Raw genomic sequence first — 13,078 nt, 5'->3', positions numbered from 1 at the left:
CAATTTGTGTTAAGTCCATTGATCCTGTCAATTAAAAAAAATTCATTATCATGAATTTCAGTCCTAGTTCTTTTTAATTTTAGTATCTCTGCTTAGATCTCCTATTCGTTCACTTATTAACAGCATCTTCCCACAATTATTTAAACATATTTATAACTTTTACTTTATAGTAATTGTCTGCTATATCCAACATCTAGTATATCTTGGGATTGGTTTCTTGACTAGGAGTCATGTTTTTCTATTCTTTGCATATCTAGTAATTTTTGATTATACGGAACATTGGTAATATGTTATAGAGATTTTTGATTCTGTTATTTTCCTCTGAAAAAATGCTAATTTTTATTCTAGTGGGCAGTAAGGGGTTCAATTACTGTCTCATCACCTTAAATTTCTGTAGGCTCATATTTATGCTTTGATAGGCAGGCTCTGTGTAAAGCCCAATGTCTTTCTCATGCTCCTCTAACTTAATGGGATCAACCTCAAAGTCTGTGTCCCCTGTGAATTTTGTGAAGGCCTGGTTTTAGGCTTTGTTAGGGTATATCTAAAGCTGTGCTACACAATATGGCAGCCACATGTAGCAATTTAAATTTGTATTAAATAAAATGGTTTAAGACAATTTTCTTAGTTGCACTAGTTATATTTCAAGTACTCAGTAGCCACCTGTTGCTAGTGGTTATCATTTTGGAAAGTACAGATAACATTAAAATTATCGCAGAAAGTTATATTGAACAATGCTTATCAAAAGTATGCCTTACTCTAGTCTGTGGTTCTTATTCTTAAATTGTCACCATTTTGGTTTCTCAGTTGGAGGTTTGAAGTGTGAATAAGATGCCTTTGCTCCGGCTGGACTATATCTCCTCTGTCTTCTAGAACTGCTTAACTTCTAGCATCTTTGTTCTGTTATCTATCCTGTTGTAGTTACCTTGTGGTAAGCCTGTGTACTCTCACCCTGAGAAGGCATAGCCTCGTTCTCAGTGAAGGACTCCATAGGGCACTCATATACAGGCTTCTGGGGACCCCTGTCTATGCAGTTCACTCCTCTCTTGTGCTGTACCCTACAGATTGTAGTCATGCCAGCTGCTGTGAACTCTGGCGTCTGCCTGGTCAGCTCATCAGAACTACTATGCTCTGCTCAGACTCTAGCTCTCTGCTCTGCAGTGAGGGAAACCATTCCCAGAGAGCTGGGGCAATTGTGGGGCTCACCTTGCAAGCTTATCTCCTTTCAGGGATCACAGTCATGTGTTGCCTATTGTCCAATGCCAGAAAACTGTTGCCTTCTATATTTTGTTCAGTTTTATGTTTGTTCTGTTTTAATGGTGGGAGGAATTTCATACCAGTGATTTCATCATATCATGAAGTAGAGCTCCCATTATTTAGCGAACAGCTTAAAATCATAAATACAAACTCCTGATTTTAAAAGCTCCTTTGCTTCTTGATTTTTCTCATTGGAAATTCATCCTGATTAGTGAGTAGCATCACATTGTTTTGCTGGCTCCTCTTTCCTTCTCCTTTTTCCTTAGCTTCTCTTTTTTTCCAGTGATATTCTCTGGGATTTATTTTCTTCTATCACACAGAGGACTCAGCTCTCCATATCTTCTGCCCTCAAATCTGTATAATCAAAGTCAATGAAATTCTTAGCAGAACAAAAAGGTCCCTCTCTCATTTAATAGGATCTGTCCTCTTTAGAAGATGGTTGTAGTTATAGATAGCAAATATTTTTTTCTTCTAATTTTTATTGTTGTTATTGTATTATTAGCTGCCTTATCTCTATACTTCACACCTAGACCTCCCTCAAATCTAATCGGTATCCATTGGTCAGAATGAACTTCGTAAAACTGACCATGTTACTCTTCTTTAATGACTTCCTATAGCAGATAAGATCTAATATCCCCAACTGAGATAGAAGTCCTTCCATGATCTCTTCCTTTTCGTGTGTCCAGATTCATCTCTTGTTTTTCTGCACTAACCCCCAATACCCTCACACACACATAGCCCCAGCAAAACAAAAATGTTTATGGTCTTCAAAACACACCAATATTTTTCTTTCCTCTATGCTTTTTCTCATAATGTCTCCTCTATGTAGGATCCCCTCTCCTTCCCCCTAATTTTCCCATCTTTACCTGGCTACTCTGACTCATTCTTTAACACATGGTTTAAAAATATTTTCCTTTTGAAATGATTCCCTGGGTTTGAACTTCTGCAGCTGGAACAGGTACCTCTTCGGGGTTCCTACTGAGTATCCTTCTGTCAAGTCCCTCGTTGACTAGGAGGGAAGAACTCTGTCCAGTTGGTCTCACCAGTGCTTAGTGTAGAGCTTGGCACATAGTGTGTGTTGATTCCTGCATTAATTCAGTCACCCAATAAATGTTTACTGAGTACATAGCACATGCAAGGCGGTGATCCAAAATTTCTGTTCTTTGGATGTTTATTTTCTTGTGAGAGAGGCTAAACACAGGCAAACAGGTATATGATGTAATTTAGAAAGTGATGAGTCTTTCTCTAAAGCAAAGTAAGGGCATAGTAAGCAATGGGGATGCTATTTTGGATAGTGTGCCTCTTTGACAAGTGGCATTTGAGCAGAGACATGAATAAAGTAAGGGAAGGAGCTGTGCAGATACCTGGGGAAGCATCATTCTAGGAGAGACAATAAAGAATCTGAAGTGGAAACATTCTAGGTGTGCTCATGGAAGAGCTAGCAGACTGGTGTGGCTGGAGCAGAATGAGTGAGGAGGGCAGTGAGACAGACAGGTCCCAGATCATCAGACCTTCTAGGCTAAGGTAAAGAATTTAGGTTTTTTTCCCCTAAGTTGAATGGGAAGCCATTGGGAGGTTTTGAGCAGGGGCATGGTATGATAAGACTGATGTTTTGAAAGAATCATGCTGGCTTCTCTGCTGAGAACAGACTGGACGAGCAAGAGAGGGAACTTGGAGACCAGTTAGACGGTAATTGCAGTGCTTACTTTGGCAGCACATATAGTAAAATTGGAATGATACGGAGAAGATTACCACGGCCCTTGTGAAAGTATTACATGCAAATTCATGAAGTGTTCCATATATATATACACATACGTATATATTGAAAGGAGGTAATTGCAGTCGTCAAGGTCAGAGAACATGGTGGCTTGAACCAGGGTGTTAACTTTGGACTTGGGGAGCACAGCTTACAGTGTATTTGTGGAATAATAAAGGAATTAAGTTTCTTTATATTGAGCTCCCCTGTGAGCCTGTAAGCCTTTGGAAGGCAAGGCCTGTGTCTGATTTATCATTATATTCTGAGTAATATTCAAATCCTGTTAAATATCAGGAGTACAACATTATCACTTAACCCTCTTTATCTTTCTCATTTTTAAATAGATGAATTGCCAAGCATGGCATAAATAAAGAGAAGAATGATATAATTTTTCATTGTTACCCTCATTTTCCAGATAAGGAAACTGAGGTACAGAGAGGTTAAATCTCTTCATCAAGTTATCAAAAGACACAACATGGTGGAGTCAGTCTTTTATCTCAGGTCTGTTTGACTCCACAGCCCTGACATTTTCCATTCCATGAGCTAGGCTGGCAGAGAGGGCAGTTGGGTGCCATGGTAGGAAAGGTTGGATGTATGAGCCCTGGTCAGGAGGAGCAAACTCTAGCCATGATGTCAGATGGAGCCTCCTTGAAGAACAAAGCCATGAGATACTTGCTGGGCAATGACATGCTTTTGGTAAAGCCTCTTCTTCTGGGAAGAGTCTGCAAGCACCTGTGTGGCTAGGAATCTTGGTCTTTCTGATTCATATATGGGAGTTGCATTTTATTTTTCTATTTTTGGAAAATGAAAAGAAAATGTAAGGGAAGAAAAAGCCAAGTCCCAGTTGCCAAGTCTGTTAACGACACACATAATGGCGTGTTAACACAAATGATTATCGAGCTGGACAGCACCCAGCTTTCTGCCAAAACAAACCTTCCTGCTCAGCAGACCTGGGAATGCTTCAGCCAGGACGGGATGGAGTGAGGAGGGTGGACTGCAGTCTTCTCTGGTCTGGAAGCAATTAAATGCCCTAGCTATTGGCATTGCTGACTTCCCCATGGGCTCCAGTGGGGAGGACTGGGCCCCAGGTCTCCTGTATTCTCCACAAGACCTCAGGCAAATCTCCACCTGTTTCTGAATGTGTGTCTCCTCAGGTGGGTTGGATCAGATGATCTCTAAGGTCCATCCGTTTTAACTGGCTATGTTCCTGGGAGGCTTTTGAGGAGCGAGTGGAATAACCAGGTGTTGGGCTCCTCAGGCATGTAAGAAGGAGGGCTTTTTCTTTAGAGCAGAGCCAGTTGGTAACACCTTTGTGTGAGGAGGCCAGGCAAGGAGCTCTGTGGCCTGCGCACCTCCAGACTGTGCTACCAGCTGAGACCTTGGATATTACCTAAGCCTCTGTTTTCTCACCTGTAAAATGGTAAATGGGCTTCCCTTAAAGGGAAGTTATGAGGACTAAATAAAATACAAGATGTATGGTTCTTAGCATAGTGCCTGGCACATAGGAAGTGATGAATACATGTTAGCTTCTTTCTGTCCCTTCTTTTTCCTATCCCTTCTTCTTTCTTCACTTCCTCCCATCTTTTCTTCCCTCCTTTTATTCTTTCTTCACTTTTTCTTTTTCTCCTAACCTTTATCTTTTCCCTGCTTTCTTCTCTTCCCTTCCAGAATAAAAATCTGTCTAGTATTTTGTGCTATGAGTCAGTTTATCTGCTTATTGCAGATTATTTGACTGCGGGGACCATGTGTTAGTCATTGTTTTATCCTGTCTCTCTGCATGCACAGAGTAGGTGCTCAATAAATGCTTGGGGAATCAATGATTGACTCAATAAATGCTTGGGGAATAAATGCTTGGGCAATCAACTCCCAAGCAGTTCTGCCATCCCTGGTTTCTTGGCTTTCTCTTTCCGTCTTTCTTCTGATGGAAAAATAAAAATCATATCAGCTCACACGCTCAGTTGCTTGCTTACTTTCTCCCTCCCTTCCCCAGGCTATAAAAAACATTATATTCTGAAATGAAACAAAGGTAATGGAAACCAGAAGTCCATGTTTTGTGTGAGATCGAAAACATATGTGAAGAATGAGCATTGAAAATGATGAATCTGCACAAAGGCATTGGCAGCATTCCCTCTTTGCCGTTCTGTTCCAGTCAGAAGCAGAAGTGTGCACATCTGCCCCAGCCCTCAAGCCAGGACGGCCACAGTTGTCAAGGCAGCATGCCTGGCATAGCCATCGCCAGAGTGTTCCCTTTAGGTGTCTTTTTGAAGGCACTAGGTGATGTGGGAGTGAGGATCACACAATATTTTTCTGATCTTTGGAAACATGGGAAAAGGATCTCTGTGGGTTCAGAAACAGTGGTTCTAGTTCTGCTTTGCCCTTAAGATGACAATAGTCACTATCACTTGTTGGGCCTCTCCTATGAGATAAGTATTTTATCGACATTAAGTCAACACCTATATTGCAGGGTCATTTTGAATATTCATTCTTCCCATTTTACAGATGAGGCAACAAAGACACGTAGCTAGTAAGTGGTAGACTGAGAATATAGTATTGGTAATATCTGTTAAACATTGAGTTCTTATTTATTTGCTTTATGCATTCATTCAATAGATGTTTACCAAGCATCTGCTATGTGTCAGCCACTGTGGGTTAGTTGGAGATACAGCATTGAATAAGATAAGTCTCTGTCCTTATAGTGGGCTGGCAAAGATGTAATGACCTGTTCAACATTCAAATTCATTGAGTACAATGTAAGCAATTTCTGGGTACCATGAGCCTCTGTGATGCAAGGTACTTGGGTCTGAGGTGTCAGGGAAGCTCTCCTGAGGAGTGATTTCAGGGGGAGACCTGAAAGACGAGTAGGTGCTATCTAAACAAATTGGGGTAGGACTTTCCAGCCAAGAGAAGACATATGAGAAGGGAGGAAAAAGCTTGGTGTGATTAAGGTTAGCAAAAGAAGCTTGAAAGATGAGGTTTATATACTTTATCTCATTTTATCCTTAAAAACCCATAAGGGAAATACTATTATCATCCTTATTCTACAAATCAGGACACTGGGACTAGGTTACATGGCTTGCCCAAGGTCCCCAGTAGATCGATTCTTCTGCCTATCTTGATTCTAAAACATAGGGCTACATCTGACAAGGACTCTGTGGTCTGGCCTTTTGAAGGCACTGAAAATAGGAAATATGACCAATAAATAGAGATCTTTGAATCCAGATGCTCTGAGCTGTGGGGCCTGAATTACACCAGCATCAGGGGCAGCAGAAACCCAGGTAGCCATTGAAGAATTTTCTGCCATGGGCCTCTCCTGCCTATAGAAACTGCAAGTTCTTGGGGGTCTTTTATGACAGCGTCTTATCATTCTTGGTACTGTCCTGGTTGTCCCTAGATAACTCAGGGGTCTGGATCTAAAATGGTCCAAGATCCTATGTTATTATGTGCTTAAGACTGCAGCTTAGGCATTGCCTCTGCTAGGAAGTCTTTCTTGAACACTCCAAGCCTGGTTCTATGTCCTTTCTTTGGTTGGTCTTCCCACATGCACCCACCATTCCTTACTCCCTGGCCTGCAAGTTGTTCTTTTTCACCCTGAACCACACTGTATTTTGAGTATTCATTCACTTATCTGCCATCCCCATTTGAATCTGAGCTCCTCGTGGGCAGAGCTTGGGTCTGATTCATCACTGTGTTCCATCCCAGCCCAGTGTTCTCTAATGCTGGCCGAGTGAATGATGCGTGAACATCCCACTTTCCATCTCCCTTGGAGGAAGAGCAGCTTCCAGAAATTCATGAGCTACATGGCTGTCATTAGCCCTAAGGGGGTCAAAGCTGGAAATGAAATCAGCGATGGGAAACATAAAAGAGAGCTGGTTTCTGGGAGAGAGGCCACCATACCTACTTTAAAGTGGGCATCATTGCCCATGTAGGCTGTTTCAGCCTCAAGAAAGACATTGGGAAGGTGGAACTTAGGCTAGAGAGCATGAGGCAGGAGAGGAGGAGCTGAATTTCCCAAATGGTTTCCATCTGCTCTGACGGTGTCCATACTCTTGAAGTGAAATAACGTTTAACTGCCTCCTGCCCATGGCATCCATCCCATAAGTATTGCTGAGCACCTACTGTATGCCTTTTATTGTGCTTTATACTGGGGAAATAGAAAGGAAGCAATGAGTCTTTGGGAGAGGCAGGAATGAAAACATATGCTTTGCAAAGTGCTTCATTCTACATAAGAAGACAGCTTTGGAAACACACAGTCAGGAGTGAGTCACTTTGGGAGAGCTGGGGAAGAATTCGTAAAACAGTTAACAGTTTAGCTGGATCTTAAAGGATAAGTAGGGGTAAAAAGGTGAAGCAAGGCATTCCTGGCAGAGTAAGGAGTGTGAGCAAAGACCTAGGGGAATGCAAGGGTGTGGCCTGTCTAGGGAACAGGCCAAGTTGGTTCACTGGGGCAAGGAAATATTCTTGGGAGGAGGAGGAAAGAAGGCCAGAGAGACAGGTGTCCCAGCACCTGGACAGAACTGCTGTAGAGTCACAGCCACAGTGTCTGCTGTGTGCCAGACAATGGGTTAGCTGGAGATACAGCAGACAGGAGATGCTGACCACTGAGGACATGAGTCAGCACTTTCCATTTCTTCCCATGGTCAGTTTCACCAACTAAACAGGAAGGGGCTTAGTGGCCATCAGAAGATCTGGATAGACATAAGTATGGAAGCCAAGGCCAGTGGACTGTGTGCTGGGCTTCCTTTCTATTTCCCGAGGTCTGCACAGTGCCACAGGGCTGCCATACTGGGAGTGAGGCCAACCACCAAATGGGAATGAAAGCCAAGAGCCACAGCAGCAATGTCTTCCCTTGGTTCTTGCTGCTCCTGTTTCCTCCAAGTGAGAAGTAATAACGTAGTCTCTAAGGAGAGCAGGATAAGGAAAGAGAAAGAGGAAAGGTAAGGCAGGGAGAAGGGCATCATGGGGAAGGGGCTTGGTGTAGCTGTGGTCCATTGTCCTAGCATGGAGAAGAAGTGGGGCTGACATCCACACAGCTCTCAGTGTTCTTGGCTCCCTGAGAAAGGCCTGTGGGCAGTGCCTGGGCTGTAGGAACTGAATCACCAGTTGTGTTCAGGTGCCCATCTCAGCTCAATGATCCCCTTACCTTGCCAAATCCTCTCCCCTGAGTTGTGTGCTAGGGAGCAGAGGGTCACAATAGATTTGGACTCAGGCCATACTTTTATTAATTGCCCCATTTGTACTTAGCCCCAAGTTTGGAAGCTGAGGTTGCTGGTTCGCCCCTCTGCCCTCAGAGCCACCCACGGTCCATTTCATTTCTTTGTACTCTATGCTTTGTATCTGATGCCTCCTCAATAATGTGAGCTAGTTAAGGACCAATGCTACCTCTTATTTATATCGGCACATCTGGCTTCCAGCATGGAGTCCTGGAGCTGAGAAGCAGATAAAGAAATATTGATGTAATCATTACTGAAAACCTGACAAAGCTAATGACAGTATACCTCAGTGTCCAATAGGGAGGAGCAAGGAAGAACAGCAATCTCATCTTTTCCTGATGACTTTTCAGTTTTTTTTTTTTTTTTTTTTTTTTTTTTTTATTATACTTTAAGTTCTAGGGTACATGTGGATAACGTGCAGGTTTGTTACATATGTACACCTGTGCCATGTTGGCGTGCTGCACCCATCAACTCGTCAGCACCCATCAACTCGTCATTTACATCAGGTATAACTCTCAATGCAATCCCTCCCCCCTCCCCCCTCCCCGTGATAGGCCCCGGTGTGTGATGTTCCCCTTCCCGAGTCCAAGTGATCTCATTTTTCAGTTCCCACCTATGAGTGAGAACATACAGTGTTTGGTTTTCTGTTCTTGCGATAGTTTGCTGAGAATGATGGTTTCCAGCTGCACCCATGTCCCTACAAAGGACACAAACTCATCCTTTTTTATGGCTGCATAGTATTCCATGGTGTATATGCGCCACATTTTCTTAATCCAGTCTGTCACTGATGGACATTTGGGTTGATTCCAAGTCTTTGCTATTGTGAATAGTGCCGCAATAAATATATGTGTGCATGTGTCTTTATAGCAGCATGATTTATAATCCTTTGGGTATATACCCAGTAATGGGATGGCTGGGTCATATGGTACTTCTAGTTCTAGATCCTTGAGGAATCGCCATACTGTTTTCCATAATGGTTGAACTAGTTTACAATCCCACCAACAGTGTAAAAGTGTTCCTATTTCTCCACATCCTCTCCAGCACCTGTTGTTTCCTGACTTTTTAATGATTGCCATTCTAACTGGTGTGAGATGGTATCTCATTGTGGTTTTGATTGGCATTTCTCTGATGGCCAGTGATGATGAGCATTTTTTCATGTGTCTGTTGGCTGTATGAATATCTTCTTTTGAGAAGTGTCTGTTCATATCCTTTGCCCACTTTTGGATGGGGTTGTTTGTTTTTTTCTTGTAAATTTGTTTGAGTTCTTTGTAGGTTCTGGATATTAGCCCTTTGTCAGATGAGTAGATTGCAAAAATTTTCTCCCATTCTGTAGGTTGCCTGTTCACTCTGATGGTAGTTTCTTTTGCTGTGCAGAAGCTCTTTAGTTTAACTAGATCCCATTTGTCAATTTTGGCTTTTGCTGCCATTGCTTTTGGTGTTTTAGACATGAAGTCTAACAGACAAACAGAGAGCCAATTCATGAATGAACCTCCATTCACAATTGCTTCAAAGAGAATGAAATACCTAGGAATCCAACTTACTAGGGATGTAAAGGACCTCTTCAAGGAGAACTACAAACCACTGCTCAGTGAAATAAAAGAGGACACAAACAAATGGAAGAACATACCATGCTCATGGATAGGAAGAATCAATATCATGAAAATGGCCATACTGCCCAAGGTAATTTATAGATTCAATGCCATCCCCATCAAGCTACCAATGAGTTTCTTCACAGAATTGGAAAAAAAACTGCTTTAAAGTTTATATGGAACCAAAAAAGAGCCCGCATTGCCAAGACAATCCTAAGTGAAAAGAACAAAACTGGAGGCATCACGCTACCTGACTTCAAACTATACTACAAGGCTACAGTATCCAAAACAGCATGGTACTGATACCAAAACAGAGATATAGACCAATGGAACAGAACAGAGTCCTCAGAAATAATACCACACATCTACAACCATCTGATCTTTGACAAACCTCAGAAAAACAAGAAACAGGGAAAGGATTCCCTATTTAATAAATGGTGCTGGGAAAATTGGCTAGCCATAAATAGAAAGCTGAAACTGGATCCTTTCCTTACTCCCTATACGAAAATTAATTCAAGATGGATTAGAGAAATGTTAAACCTAAAACCATAAAAACCCTAGAAGAAAACCTAGGTAATGCCATTCAGGACATAGGCATGGGCTTTTCAGTTCTTTTCATTTCTTAGCAGGTGTTTTCCCCCTTCAACTTTCTCAATACTCCCCTAGGCTGGCTCCTGGTGGGCTCCTTATTTGTTTGTTTACAATGAATAGATTTTGTTAGAATAATTTTAGGTTTACAGAAAATTTGAGCAGAAAGTATGGAGTTCCCAAATATACCCCCTCATGACACAATTTATCCTATTATTAGCATCTTATACTGGGGCATTATACATTTGTTATGAAACATTAGTATTAACTAAAGTCCACAGTTTACATTAAGGTTCACTTTTTGTATATAACTCTATGAGTTTTTACAAATGTATAAGGATGTATATCCACTATTACAGAAGAGTTTCACTGCTCTAAAAAATTCTCTGTGCTCCACCTATTTGTCCCTCCCTCCCCCAGAACCCCTGGCAACTACTGAATTTTTAAAATGTCTCTGTGCTTTTGCCTTTTCCAGAATATCATATAGTTGGAACCATACACTATGTAGTCTTTTCAGACTGTCTTCTTTTACTTAGCAGTATGCATTTATGGTTTCTTTATGTCTTTTTTATGGCTTGGTAACTTATTTCTTTTTATCCTTGCATAATATTCCTTTATGCAGATGTACCACAGCTTGTCTATGCATTGATCTATTGAAGGATATCTTGCTTGCTTGTACGTTTTAGCAGTTATGAATAGAGCTGCTTTAAACATTTATGTGCAGGTTTTTGTGTGATTATAAATTTTTATCTCATTTGAGTAAATATACCTAGGAGCATAATTCATAGATTATGTGGTAAGACTATATTTAGCTTTGTAAGAAGCTGCCAAATTGCCCTAAAAACAAGGTTTTGGGGTCTGTCTGACCTGTGTTCAAACCCTGCTTTTCCACTTTCTGGCTTCATGAACTTTGTCAAGCTGCTTACCTCTTTGAGTTTTTTTCCTCATCTGTAAAATGGGGCTGTATTAGTCTGTTCTTACACTGCTATAAGGACCTACCCCGAGACTGGATAATTTATAATGGAAAGAGTTTTAATTGACTCAGTTCCACAGGGCTAAGGAGGCCTCAGGAAACTTAAAATCCTGATAGAAGGGGAAGCAAACACGTCCTTCTTCACATGGTGGCAGCAAGGAGAAGTGCCAAGCAAAAAAGGGGAAAAGCCCCTTATAAAACCATCAGATCTCTTGAGAACTCACTCACTATCACAAGAACAGCATGAGGGTAACTGCCTCCATGATTCAATTACCTCCCACCAGGTCCCTCCCACAGCACATGGGATTATGGGAACTACAATTCAAGATGATATTTGGGTGGGGACACAGCCAAACCATATCATGGGTTGATGATAGTACCTGCCTCATAGGATTTGTATTAGTCAGTTCTCACACTGCTAATAAAGGCATACCCAAGATTGGGTAATTTATAAAGGAAAGAGGTTTAATTGACTCGTAGTTCTGCATAGCTGGGGAGGCCTCACAATCACAGAGGAAGGTAAAGGAGAAACAAAGTCACATCTTACATGGTGGTAGGCAGGACAGTGTGTTCAGGGGAACTCCATTTTATAAAACCATCAGATGAGACTTATTCACTGTCACAGGAACAGTATGGGGAATCTGCCCCCATGATTCAATTATCTTCACCTGGCCCTGCCATTGACACGTGGGGATTATTACAATTCAAGGTGAGATTTGAGTGGGGACACAGCCAAACCATATCAGGGTTGTTATGAGAATCAGATCATATAATGTACATAGTTAAAGGGCTGAAATGTGGTGTACTGTGTTGGACTGTGTCCTCCAAAAAGGTATGTTCAAGGACTAGCCCCCATACTTGTGAATGTAAACTTGTTTGGGAAAAAGGTCTCGACATGAAATCATACTGGATTTAGGGTGTTCCCTAAACGCAATGAGTGATATCTTTATATGGATATGAAAGGAGGATACACACAGATACAAAAGTGATGGCTATGTGATGAAGAAGGCAGAGACTGGGGTGATGCAGCTACAAGCCAAGGAGTGCCAAGGATTGCCAGGATCCAGCAAAAGTTAGGAGAGAGTCATGGAGCAAGTTCTCCCTCGGAGCCTCCAGGAGGAACCAGCCTTGCTGACACCTAGATTTCTGGCCTTCTGAACTGTGAAAGAATAAAATGCTGTTGTTTTAAGCAACCCAGTTTGTGGTAATTTGTTAAGGTAGCCGTACAAAACTAATACGCATGACAAATACTCAGTACATGGTGTGCGTCCACATTATTATCTATGAAGGTTCTCCTTACACTCCAGGCAGAATACACTCCTTCCTCTTTGAGGTCTCACTGTAGCCCACACAGCTTCTATCCAAGCCCTGATATTCTTTTTGGAAGTTATCTGCCTATACATTCATCTCAGACCTTGCACATTGAATCCTGGTGGGCAGGGCACTTGTCTGACCTGTCTCTGTGCCTGCAGTGCCCAGGGTTTAGCAAAGAGAAGGTGCATAGCAAAGACTGAATGAGGATCCAGTTGTTCTGGCTGTCTGTTGGCACTCAGGTCTCTGTCAAGCTCCTGCTTTGATGGAATACTCCATGATCATAACTGAACGCCAAGCATCTGGTACCCTTCCCCCACATCTGGCTAAATTAGGTGTGAATGAATAAAAAACATGGATCCCATTTGCTTTCCCTCTGCTTCTTTTTAAGCCATAT

General features: G+C 41.9%; 1 non-coding gene across 1 annotated transcript; it reads left to right on the top strand.

Moving 5' to 3' along the window:
- Positions 1–2,952: 2,952 nt before the first annotated feature.
- Positions 2,953–3,059, top strand: LOC119626288 (U6 spliceosomal RNA). The gene has a single exon (XR_005242476.1). It is a non-coding gene; the product is annotated as a U6 spliceosomal RNA (small nuclear RNA).
- Positions 3,060–13,078: the final 10,019 nt, after the last annotated feature.

This window comes from Chlorocebus sabaeus, chromosome 20 (assembly GCF_047675955.1).
Source record: "Chlorocebus sabaeus isolate Y175 chromosome 20, mChlSab1.0.hap1, whole genome shotgun sequence".
NCBI lineage: Eukaryota > Metazoa > Chordata > Mammalia > Primates > Cercopithecidae > Chlorocebus > Chlorocebus sabaeus.
This window is presented reverse-complemented; position numbering and strand designations above follow the sequence as displayed.